The following is a 14,440-nucleotide window of genomic DNA, read 5'->3' as shown; positions in this document are numbered from 1 at the left end:
TTCTCGAATATTATACTTTATTTATATATTATACTTACCCAGTTTGTTTGTATATATAAACAATACATTTATAATGAATGCTAATATGTTACCTTATTATAGACGTTTACTTAGTAGGTCAAGTGTATAGTGATAAAGTTAATCTAGTCTACGTAATATTACAATTTATGAAGGTAACAATGTTTATCACAAAATTGCAAATTATGTAACCCATAATATGATTTCTTAACCGTAACGATATTAAGCGTCTCTGATGTTGGACCCTATCGATTTTCGACCTTGATTCTAAACTAAATGAATATTGGATAAATTGAAGACAGAAATTATCTTAAAATATTCAAATTATTTAAGAAAGATACACGATAAACACTTAAAAATATAAATGAAATCTTTTGATACGGGTGTTAATTGACTGCATTTTAAGTATTAGACGTAGTTAAGTCCTTTACAGGAACGTTGAACTAAACGCACTTAAAAGTAATTGTTGAGAGAAGAAATTTTATAAGTCTTATTGGTATAAATGACGACACACGGATAACACAATCGCGTGAACCGCCTGAGTGTTCGGACCTCTTAAGAAATTCTACGAGTATACTGTCTGTCAAACAGACGAAGATTCGCCGAAATCGTATTACGTTAGAAATTTATTGTAATCATAAAATACTTTTAAACATGTCGACAAAGCTAGTATTAATCATTTCAAAGAAACATTACATAAGCTCTTTGGAAGATTTTGCATGTAGGCTGCCTTTGGAAATCTGTGGTGAAGATTATGCCCACTTGTGGACGTTGTCTTACAGTTGAAATGATGATGAAAAAAATCATTAAAATATTACTTATAACTAGAATAATAAATGTATAATTTTTCATAACATGCAAGCTTTACAGTGTTTAAATTTAAAAATGTTAAACGAAGCTTGGTTATAAATATATTGCTTATTTGAATTCAGGGAGTTTTGATTACTGTACATTAGCGTGTTCTAATGCAATCAGGCTGTTGTGTCGCTCACTTTGCAATACATTCTCCCGAAGTGACATGTTTAATTAAGTTTAATGTCGCAGATAAGAAATACAAAGCAAAATTTTATTTAAAATTTCCACTTTGTAAACTCAATTACGTAAGTTCTTACTAAGCCTGTTACCTGTGCCTCGGCTACGCGAACAAAGCTTGTTTTAATGTAATAATTTGATTTTTAAAAACGTAGAGATTTTTTATAGAATAAAATATAATACAACAATAAATTTGATAAACTGACAGTAACATTTACAAGTTTATTTCAATATGACATGAAACATATTTTTCAGTAAAATAATTTGCGTAATTAAAAAAGTTTCCTTTACTAAACCTTTACCTGCTAATATTTACGTTAAAAGAGTTACCTTTTTAAATAATTAACATACGATAATTCGTAATAACATCCGTTGTCTGTCATATTAGGGTTAATTTTATTCATAAAAAAACATAGTTTTTTTGATAATGCTCATGCCAAGCTCCGAGGATATCTCTTGCCATTACTTTTTGGGTGACATTGAGCCTTAAATCAATAATAATTATAGAAAGTATAATTTATATTTATACACGTATTTTGACATATGGTAAACATAACAACGTATTCTAAAATTGTATTTTTTATAAAATATCTAATAAAAGTGTCTTTACAGTAATAAATTATAAGATGAAAACAAAAAAAAATACATCACTTCGTGGTGTGGGGTCCGCATAATTTTTGTTCGAAATATACGCCTTATTACTCTCATTTACAATTTCAACGCCAGCGCTTATCACGATCTCTAGTCAATCTTAGATGTGAGCAATGTTAATTAAGTCAGATATATAGAAAAGCTTCATTACATTCCATAAGTCGAATAGTTTAAGTATTATTACTTCTTTGGCGACAATTCCTTTTCGATTAACAAAACAAACTGCTATGATTTTGCTTTATTTATAAAACCAAGACTGTTTTGAAAATGTTAAATTACGTATAATAAAAGAAATTAATACGTAAAAAATTAACTTGATTTCTCACTTTGAGCTTCATTGGAAAACTTGCAGTCGCTCAGCGAGCTCTAAAGAGGACTATCCTCGGCTTCTCTCTACGAGATCGAATCGGGAATTAGGAAAATTTAGGATCAACGAAAGTAACGGTTATAGCCCAGCGAATTAGAAAATTGAAGTGCCAATAGGCAGGCCACATGGCGCACAGATAGTCGTTGGGGCTATAAGGTTCTGTAATGGAGACTACGGAGCGGCAAGCACAGAGTAGGACGTCCACCAGGTGGACAGACGATCTCATTAAGGTCCTCGGATGACGCTGGATGCAGGCCGCTTTCAATTAGTCCTATTAGAAATCTTTTGGTGAGGGCCATAACCAGCAGTGGGTGGCTGATGTAAGAATGAAATTATATTTTTTACATATTCAAGGCTTCGTTGTAAATTATCGACTACAACAGAGCCGTATTGGGCTCCAGCAGTAGAAAAATCAAAATCCATTCTCTAGATTTTGAAATACAAAATCTTGCACTACGTCCTTACGCCGTCTTGAGACAACAACTTCAACTTTCGCTTACCAATTTCTAAAGATACTTGCTGATTCGATCAACAAATTAAGTTTTTCAAAAACATCTGGACTATAGCTTAAAAAAATGGGCATTTCTATATTTTAAGTCATACTTTCGTATCTCTTCATTCTAATCAATTTAACAAAGCAGCGCAGGAAACCTAAAAAGGCTACAGAAATCGTTGCAAATTAAGAACAAATGGCGTGGGAGGATTTATGTTCTAACCCAAAGTGAAAATGGGGAGCGGAGGAAATTACATTGGAAATTACTTCAATTAAGACTGCTCATACTAAACTCCACAAAATGTCGTTTTACTGTTAAAATCAATATTGATGTATAATTTTATTTCAATAGAAACATGTCTCTAAGTTACGTTTAATTATAATTTTATTAAAATTTGTTATGTTATTGAAATTAAAGAGATTTAAAAAAATAAAGTTTGTTTTAAAAGAAAACTAATCTGTTTTCTAACTTTAAAAATTTTCTCTAATCTTATAGAATTATATCACCTCACAAATTATTATTTACACAGGCAAATATTTAAAAGTAAAACATTGCTATTTGTCTAAAGCGAAGTAAACACCGCTATGTACATCTCTACAGAATAATTTATATACAAGTGAACAATTATAACGAAGAATACTTTTAAAAAGTTAATGCTTTACGCAAACATTTGTTCCGACTACAAATTAATCAGACAAGGCTTTAGGTATGCGTGTTCGATGTTTAAAATTTCTTATTAATTTCCTGATAATATTAACTACTAGTAATGTTCATTTTTTTTCTTTCGGTTACTAACTCGCTTTTGACCACCAACTCGCCTGTTGGAAACCGACGATGTGTAGTGCAGCACGCAGACTCAATAAGTATCTGTTCACTTCGACCTTAAAGAGATCAGGGTTATATTTCTCAGGATATAAGGAAGCCGGCAAATTGTTCCATACTCAGACTATGCGGAACAGAAAAGTAGAATCGAAACGTTTATCGCCTCCAAGGGAACTTCTCCATATCGGGATGGTAGTGGACGGACCTCGTACTCGTCCTAGAGAAAAACGGGGATAAGCCATTCTGAGATATTCAATTATTAACTTAAACTTTGTTGAATTTGGATTAGTTGGATGGCAAGAAAAATATTATACATCTCCAAAAAACCCTATTTAAATATTCAAAGGTATTTAAAATTCCTGACAATAAGCAGACATCTATGGTCCACGTGTCGTAAGAAACGTTCTGAACGCCTATTGAACAATCCATCGATGAGTTGTAGTTACAAAAACAGATCAATGAGCACAGTGTTACTAAACAGCTATGACTATGCTTCTACTTATTGATGGAGAAACCTTCCTCGCCATCTTATACAACAGAATGACCTAATACTAACAGGAGTCTTTCGTATATGGTCTCACGATCGGGCGTGTCTACAGATTCTCTAAGGTAATGATAAGATAAAAAAACCATTTAATACTTATTTTCTTTAAATAGTGTTTAGTCGTTAAAATTTCGAACATAACAAAATAAAATATTTTTGTAAAAAAAGTCGAGCTCCTGTCTCGTTCTTTCATAAAATACAATTACGAAAGTTTAAAACAATTTTTATATTTTATCAAAGTAAAAATTGAAACTTCAATGATTTTCTATGCAAATGAAAAATAATGAATGGTTTAGACAAAAACAATATTTAGTGGTTTTACGCACAAGGGCGAATGGTAATTGAATATTATGCTATTTGCCCCAGGATATTTAGTTACTGCGATCAAAATAACCCTTTCGTATTGATCAAATATCCGGTGGTTATTGTTCTCGTTTTAATAATATATTCTATAAGCAATGCACGAAGAAAAAATAAAATGTTATATGAAAATAAATTGGTAATTGATAAATATTTATCGTCATTTAATTATTAATATCGGCGTTTCATTTTAACATTTTCCGTGGGCGAAAGACAGTTAATGTACATTAGAATCAACAGAATTCGTTACGCAATATAACCACATTTAACAGCAACTGTACTGTTGTACTGTTAAGTCATTTCTAGAAAAATAATTCTTTAAATCAACTACACTTGCTTTTATGATAAAAAAAACAATGTGATATAGTACATAAACCGGTTGGTTAAAAGTGTCTCGTCTTTTAGACTATAGATGCACACTGTAAGGCTTAAGTCTAAAATTAATGCACACAGCACGAATGAAAAAGTGAAAAAAAAATTTAGTAACTAAGTATTAAAAATATAAGTCAACGGAGATAGCTTTGAATGAAAAAGAGTAAGAATATAGAAAGGAAAATCGTTTGGAATTGATGATGGAAGAATATTGGCTGGGAAGAGTGGTTGTGTTCACGGAAGGCTAGAAAATCTTGTGTGTGCGAGGGTGTGAGTGTGGGATATATGTAACAGGGTATAGGATCTTAGTTAAGAATCTGTAGGATTTTGTAATTAACAATATCCTAAAACGATTATATATCTTTAAGTGAAGCATGTAAATGAAATATAAACAAATAACTTATCAATTTAAATTCTCCTCTGTAAAATAACAGTTATGTAAACACGGTGTAATAGTTTTGTTTATATAATTGGTTATATTTGAACCGTGTAATTGAAAATTTTACCTTTATGTGACCATAATATAAAATGTTATTTTTATATTCCACGTAGTAAGCTCCTTATGTTTCACCCTCGTCATCGTCTATGTGTAGTTGTCTGTTCCACTTAGTGGTCGGTAGTGTATGTAATATGCTTTGAGAGTTTTTGTGGATGAGTACAAACAGGTTAGTACGCGAACACAATCTTTGATCACTCTGTTAAATAAATTTTGTAACAAAATCTATAAGGAAATCAGAATTTGTTATGTAAAGATTTTTTGAGGAAATCTAACAAAATAATAACATCATAGATAGAAAATTCAATTTTGACACGGTAGTACAAAACCAAAATATTTAGTCACAAAATAAGTGTAAGCAAAATTATGCGACTTCAGCCTTTTGAAGCTGTTTGACCCTCACACCGATTCGAAAAAAACGATATTTCGTACCTACTTTAAAAAAAAAAAAACAAAACGTTTTTTAAAAACTTTTATAATTATTGTAAACTTCGGAGTCAGGGGGCAGAAAATATTAGCTATTAATAATCTTGGTACGTTTAAAAACAATCTTTGCGGGACTCTGCGCTGGTATTGACTTGTGGTCAACAAGCCATTATGAAAGTGTAATTAGAAATGTTGACTCGTAAATATTTCATAAATAAAGTTAAATATTTATATAAATTTATATTAACTGAGAGGTTTTTTATCATCTATTATATCCTTTCTTATTTACTTAATGTCTGTATTTTAAAAGATTTTTGGTTCACATAAATTAAACAGTTTTAAGGATTAATCTTAAAATAACGAAATAAAATACTGTACATTTTCATTTCCTCCTCTGAAAGGGAAATCATATTACGCGTGTGTTTTTTCGTAAATTGAAATTCGACAGCAATATCCATCTTTTGTCTTCGTAATAAAATAAAAACAGATGAGAGTGGAAATATCGGTTCACTAAATTGAATTTAGCTTAAAAAGGTTTACGGGTATTAAATAGAACTACTAGGCTTCAGACGGATAAATCTTCTGTTCAAAATAATTATAGTATATTTGAATCTAATTTTTATTTCGTTATTACTGTTTATTTATTTTGAAGTTTTGTATATTTAATTACGAAATTTACAAAAGTAAAGTATATTTCAGCTCTTGCGTGACACCTTCATCATTATTTCACCCATATAACGTTCACAGCTGGACATAGACCTCCTCCATAGATTTCCAATACGACTGGCTGGAAGCGGTATACATCCAGTGTCATCGACGACCTTAACAAGGTTGTCCTTTGCAGATTGTGGATGGATGTCTTACGCTACTCTTGCCGCTTCATGGTGTCCACTCCAGTACTTCAAGCCCTTTGTAGTCATCTATTCTGCGCGTTTTGTGGTCTGCCCGATGCCAATTAATTTACCAATGCCCTGAGCTATGTCGATATGCGTAATAGATAATTTTAATTAGAATGTTTCCAAGATCTAAATTATTCAAAAATTCAATAATTCTTATTATCAAGTATTATACAGTGAGAATTGTTAAATTAAAGTAACATAAAATATCCAACAAAATAATGAAAGTACAACACTAGAAATGAACCTACATTTATCTATGACAACGACTCATAAAACAAGCGCTCGACTTCCGGTTTAATTTATTCGAAATGTGCAAGAGACTGGCACAAAGAGTGAGTTAATAATTCCACGTCGACTTCTATTAGTAACTTGCATAAAACAGACGTTGAGAGAGCATCTTTGATTACATTTAACCCATCTTTTTTAATTATCTTTTACACTAAGGCGTCTATTTGTGGGTCACATAGCGTCTTTCGGAAAAGTATATTATTGAATTAATTTAAGATTCAATTCAGCCAGTGTTTTTACTTTGTGGCAAAAATATAATTGATTAATTATACTTTTAGACATGTTTATAATAAGGCGAAACAAATGTAATGAAGCGAAATTCTTTATCGATTTAATAAGATTGTTAAGAATCATCATACTTCAAAAGAAAATATAACAAAGCAAAAATTCATAACTTAATATAAAATGAAAGTGCTATTAATTTCTCTATGGCCATGAAACTTTTTCTTAATTTATTTATCATAACTTTTGGATTCTAAATAAAAGATGTTTCAGGTGTTTCTTTCGGCCTTCTGGCCGTACGTTTGAAATTAAGATGTAGATGTAAAGATGTTTATAAAATGGGAGCAGTGTACATTTTAATATATAATAAGGAAAAATAATCGTAATAATTATACAAGTGGCTATTTTAATTTACAGGATTAAAAATAAAACAGTAAAAAAGTTTCGCTTGAAAATCGAAAAGCGTCAACCCGTATGAAAACTAAAATACGATTTTATTGTTACTGCACACTAAATCTTCTTCCTGGAAATCTCATTCTCGCGCAGATCATAAATTTTATACGCCACGTTTGTTTCGGATTGTTCGCAGTGCGTAATTTTAATGATACTATATTTCTCTGCCTTCAAATCATTTATTCAAATGGTTGCTTCTTATAACGTAAAGTTATCTGCGTGTACAATTTTTCTGAAGTTATCATTTAATTACTTATATATTTAAGTTTTAATTTCTACACCGTTAACTTTATATTTATCTCGTGTAAAAGTAAGTGAAGTGAGCTTTGCCAACATTTTCAGGATTTCAGCCGTAAGAGGTATTTCCAATAGGACCGCTTGGATATGGCTTGCCGATATATCTAACATAACTTTGGTTATTATAACGGAATTTCAATACAACGTATTTTTGGGGAATATTATTATATGTATCTAAAAGTATAACATTCTATTAACAGTTCCGAACGATCCGGCGGTTCAGGCGACAACTCCTTTGTGGCGTCAATGCGTCGTCATATATATTCACAAACAAGACTTAAATATATTCGTTCACCCTCATCAATAATTGGCAAAAAAGCGATTTTAAAAAGTGGCTACATTAATATTTTTAAGAGACACGTCCATTCCTTCAGGCGATTCTTTTATTAGTGGAAGAATAATCTATATAAAAGCATAATTTTAACTTTTAAAATATTTAATAGTTGTTATAATATTAAAGTACAAAAATGTATTATTAATTTAAGATATTAAATTTGGATACGAATAAAAATAAGGCCTGCAATATTCGGGCCGCATATCTACACTAGTGAGAAACTATGTCTGAATTAAGCTCGACGTAAGCCGATTTGTACCGAAGTTAGTTTGAAATTATGACATCTGAAACTTTGTAATTCAAATGGCAGATTGTTGTGCAGTTTCATTCATATTTTACCTTAAATTGTAACAACCAAATTCTCTATTTTTATCGAAAAATTATAAATTTAAGTTATTATAAACATCAAAGTTTATAAATGTAATTACTTATTTCTTATAGATTCTTACAACTTCCCTATTTTCGTTAGATTCTAATTTTTTTTTTCATATAAGACATTTAACGACCTTCAAAAATAATATAAAAGCAGTTTATTGCAATGTCGTATTAATCATTTCTTAAGGTTGACATAGAAGAGTAGACACTTTCTATTTGCAAGCAGCTTATGGTATGGTAACACGCACATCTCACACTTGTTATATGTGTAGAACCTTTAAAAGGGTTCATGCTTAGCTAGTTTGTCAAAAAAAGATTTATATATTTTATAACTATTTACAATCACCTATATAAAATTATGAGCCTGAAATGTGTTACGTTAATTTATTCTTTTTTTCAGGAATGGAAAAGGCCAATATCTTCTGGCAATACAGTCTACAGGGACAGATAGTAAGCGCGATTTCTTATTATATTATCATTACATTATTTACACAGAGTGGGGTCGCTTTAGTACACGATTACTGCTGCATGGCGGAAGTAGCTATATATTGGTCCTTTTCTAACTTAGAAATAATGTTTTACTTGTTACTGTTGTTACGTTATACTTTATATGATGTTTTGATGTTATATTTACCTTCTCTTTTTTTCAGACGATAGACGTCCACTGAAAGGCCTAGGTTTCCTACAAAGATCGCTACGATGACCGGCCCTAATCCAGCGACTTCCCGTGACTTTAACTATGTTGACGATCCATCTAGTAGGAGGTCTACCCACACTGCGTATACTGACTAGTAGTCGCCACTCGAGAATCTTTCGGACATCGGTTACATGAGCAATATGCCCCACCCTGCCACTTCAGATGAGAACTTTTTTTATTTTGATGGTATGTTTATTCCTTATTGTCGTTTATGTACAGCATGTCCGGTGGCAGAATTTAATTTCATTTAAATTTTTCCGTAACGGTAAAACAAAAAAACAAAAAAGGGCCGACGTTAGCTTTGTTATTTATGCGGGTTTAAGATCATGATTTTCGGTCATGTTGGACGGCATAAAGACACGTATTCGCAATCGAAATGTATTTAAAGACCAACGATTCGTGTGAATTTGCGCGTCGATTATTTAATTCTCGTTACAATATTCGACGGTTACGTGATGGTCTTGGCGAACATCTGATGCGTTCTTGTGTGCTAAGGTTCCGAGCAACTTACATAACTATTATGTTTATGTGGTTAATACAAGCCAGTTTAGACATAAATACGTAATACCTTTTACAGATGACTTAGCGGGAAATATAAATGTTTTTTTTTTATAAATCTTATCCGGCCAGTTTTTAAACTTTATCCTAAGCGGAGTATTGAATTTCTTAAAAACTTCTTCATTGCTTGCCAACGAAATAAAAGCAACCGCTCCTAAAAGTTTCAAGTTTGAAGGGGCTTAGCCTTTCGGTTGATAGATTTCTGAGAAACAATTTTTATTAGATTTATCTCTTCAAAATATTTTAAATGGATATAAACTCTCTATAGGACGTAATATTTAACAACGTGATACTTTTAGCCAGAATTTTTTAACAATGTCTTGTAACCCTCTTAAAAGTCAAACTAATATTCGATATTGAAAATGGAATCAATGCAGAATTCCCGTTATTTTTAACCAATTGCAATAAAGATAGATCAATACGTCTTATTTACATTTTACCGTTTCAAATGATAAGGTGCATATGGTGCAAGGATTATATTGTTACTGCGATTTCTATTAAATTTATCTTTATCAATGATTACCAAATCAAACTCAAAACAAACGTCAGCAGTAAACGTTTTAAAAATAGAGATATACGAGTAAAATGATTTGTTTAAGAAAAGAATCAAGAAGCGTTTTTTTTTGTTTAGTAACTTATTAATCAAAAGCATATATAAACTGATACAATAACATGAGCGTGAACAAATTCAAGTAAGTAAAAATATATTCGGTCTAAAAACGAAACCCGGCTATTTCGTTGCTATATTGTTTTAGGTGTAGTCGTTTACGTACGATATTATGTACTCAACGCTTACAGGCTTAGTGTTTGCCGATTATTTTACGACCATGAAATATGCCTCTACTTTTATCGGTCCTTTTAAAGCCATTAAATAAAGTAAAACCCTCTTTCAGTAGCAGCCGTCTATTACTTTTAAAGAGCAATTGAGTGTAATTGTTTTAAAACTGTCTGACATAATTTGGCAAACAATTTGTGTAATTTTTTTTAAATTAATATTTTCGTAGAGACGAATCTGTCAAAAAGAGTAAAATTAAATAATTAATTTTTATTTGCTCACTATCTATATCATAGTGCTACCGAAACTGCAATACTACGCCTTGGGTACGCACTCCGCGAGACGGGGAGAAACATCAGTTGCGTGGCGGCATGCTAGTTTTTCTTCTTAATTTATTATCATATAAGTCTACTGTCGGATATATATATATATATATATATGTATATATATATAGATCTCCTTTATAAATTTCCAATAGGACTGGCCGTCTATCTACCTTTTAGGTGGACGACCCTCGCTGCGCTAGTTGGTCGTTGGTCTCCACTCTAGAACCTTAGAGCAATGTGCGCTCTATGTAGTCTGCCCATTACCTCTTCAACTTGCCGATTCGCCTGATTATGTAATGTTAAATAATTATTTATTTTATTCATAATGAAATGTATTTCATCTAGCGTTCAGTCTAAGCTAATTAATTTTTATCCATATTAAAATTTAAATGAAACATAACAAGGTTACTGTTCTTACAATGTTGTAACGCAAAAAGTTTATTTTTCATCTAGTTTTGGAATAACTATACCTTAGGTAACTTCCATTGTCTTTAAGTTACATTTTTTAAAAGAACTTTGAAAAATGTCTCGCTTAAGTGTGGCTCATTTCCTTTCGAAGTACTTAAGTGTAATGCTTACCGTAATGGGTGCGGTTGAACACTTAAAGTTGAATATAAAACTACTGGAAGAGTAAAGCACATAATTTTTACGCATGAAAAGGGTATTGTTAAGAGGATCCTGCATTTACGTAATAACAGCACGTATCTTACTTTAAAGCTAATTTAAAATTAAATATTTCATACAATATAGGGACAACCTTCACTATGCTATACAGGTAATAATACTAAGTTGTATATTGTATATAAAAGAATAAACACAAATAACTTATCCGGTAAACCTAATCAAAAAGGAAAATGAAAATCTCTCTCTTTTAATATTGAGTTTTAAATGAAATTGTATATGGTTAAATTTATTGATAGAAGAAAAACATTGGTATATAAATATTGCCTTAATAATTTTCTTCTTTTCTTTTTTAAGCCGGTAGACGCTTATTGGAAGGCATAGATCTATGGGGGATATATCATAATCGCCACGCTTGATAGGCGGAGGAACGCAGTGTGGTATTTCGTACCATATGTAGAGGACGCTGCTGCCCGTTCTCTTTAAACTTGTGAACACTGACAATCCTACATAATTAATGCACAAAGCGTGAATTATATAAGGAACCTGCGACCTTCGGTCGTGTCTCAGTCCTCTACCGCTGGACTACTACTGTCCATGCCTTAATATTGCTTACATGTGAAAACGATGGAAATGATGTTAATAATCATTACATATTAACATTACAGCTAAATGACTGTCATTGCTAAACATGTGGGTGGCATATGTGACAAATATGTGTAGATTTAAAATAAGAACGTTTGGAAGCAACCTACATTCTGCGCCTGACGACGACCTTTATAAAGTCGCTCGTCCATTTCATGGATTGTCATCCTTTGAAGTGGTTGCCGGTCTGTGGTCTCTAGTCCAGAATCTTAAAGTCACGATGTGACCTGCTTACTGCCACTTTAACTTTTTAATCCGCTATGCTATGTCTATTACTTTTGTCTCACTTCTAATTCGATCTAATAGAGAAATTCCGAGCATAGCCCTTTCCACTTCTCCTTAAGCGTTATGTGTATTATTTCTTATAAATTCTCAATAAAATAAATAAATAGCAGCAACCTAAATCAGTTTTTCCAGACACAGATAAAAACAAAAAAAATGTATTAGAATACCTCATTAAGATAACAAACACGCTATTTCACGCCACGGTCTTTCGAAGACGTGACTAAAATCCACATTAAATAAATTTCACAAAAGATTCGCAAAGAGTTTTAATTCTCTTCACGTAATCGCTACATTAGTTACCCGACTGCAATGGATGTTGCTAATTTTGTGAATTGACGTTAATTTAACTTAAAGAAAGCGCCATTTATAAAGTGAGCATAAAAGGCGGCAGACATTGAGTTAATAAACTATTTTATAGTTTAAAAATTTAAGCGCTCTTTATAATGGCAATATTTCTTGCTTTTACATTTTCACATTTATATTTACATTAGAAAAGCTATGTTATCTTTAAGATGAATTGCTTAGTGATGAGGATTATGTTAATATTTATTAATGAAAGATTTTATTTGTCATCGCTAGTAAGAATTTGATATAATACTCTGAAAACGTTGACAAATGAGGCTAACGATAATCGTGTTACAAAAATTCCTCGGTGTCGTTTTCGCGTTTTATTATTACATGATTTTAATTTTACGTATATGGTTGTATATTTTTATGAATAAAAAAAACTAAACCTTTTTAAATGACGATTTAATGAGACTCTATAATGTAGTTATGAGTGTCATTGGAAGATATAAATATTAAGAATTTATAACTAATTAAGAAACACAAATATAAATAACATAAATCGTTATGATCTAAGTAAATAAGAAAATAGCTTTACATTTTTACCTCTCTTTTAAAAATTAGGAAACGTAAATAGATTTCGATGCAACAAAGCTACTGAAACGGCGAAATAAAATAGCCCGAGGTTAGCTTAGAGCTCGAAACAAATTCTCGTCTGCATTGCTAAGCTCTCAAGGGACTTAAGTTGGACTAAGTGAAGCCTGATGGGTCAACGTGATTACGAAACGTAAAACAAGCTACATTATATATACTAAATAATCATATAAAGGGTTATATTTTTAGGTAAGTAATACCAAAAAAAATTCAATGTTATTGTTACTTAATAGATATAAAAACTTTAAAAGAAATGTTTTAAATCGTTTATTTATAATTTTATTTCACGTAGTGCTAACTACCGATTTTTAAAATAATTAAATTAAATTTCTTTTTTTGTAATTAGTTATAGGTGCAAAAGCTTTAAATAGATGAATGTACAGATGTTTAGATAATTCGCTGTCAATTAATGGTACATCCTATTCAATCTAATATCGAATAAAATAAAAAAAAATTATGTAATGATAACTTATTAACAAAAAGTGTTTTTTAAATTTGAATGATTATACATTTTAATTAATTATTGCTTACTACATGACCCTGCAGACTTCCTCCTGGCAGAAGTTCTTGGTTTATCGTATACCAGTAGAAAAAGAATAATGTGACGTATTCCAGATTTGTAACAAACTTAAAGTTTTTACTGTAAAATGAGCAACAAATTCACTCCAGCAACGCTTTAATATTAGCCTTTTAAAAAAAGGTTTGTTCTTCCATAATTTTGAAATGAAAAATATTAATGACGGTTATATGCGAATTTTAAAACATGTGTTTAGTACTTTATTTTACAATAAAGCTCTTTGTGTAAAATTCTAAGGAGGAGGCTGAATGAAGGTACATTACGTATTACAATAGAACAGGTATTTCAACTCAAGCTTTATGGGTTTTGCGTTGTCATCTCATAGTATTAAGGGCGCTTATGACGTATATCCTTAATAAATACTTGTACGTTTTCCTACCTTTATATTCAACGTAAACAATTAATTAAATTTGTAACAATTTTATGTATGAAACTATTCTTTTACGTAAAAAATTAAACCAGTAACGTTTAAATATTTAATTTAACTTGAATACAAAATCTAAACAAATTAATCGTTAAAATATATATCATCGTTTCAGCCCATAGACGCTCACTTTAAGCCATAGG

The sequence above is a fragment of the Battus philenor genome, unplaced genomic scaffold (assembly GCF_028537555.1).
Source record: "Battus philenor isolate CCGP_79_NKW_IND1 unplaced genomic scaffold, ilBatPhil1.0.hap1 SCAF_4, whole genome shotgun sequence".
In the NCBI taxonomy this organism is placed as follows: Eukaryota; Metazoa; Arthropoda; class Insecta; order Lepidoptera; family Papilionidae; genus Battus; species Battus philenor.
The sequence above is the reverse complement of the archived record's forward strand: the minus strand, read 5'-3'. Positions refer to the sequence as shown.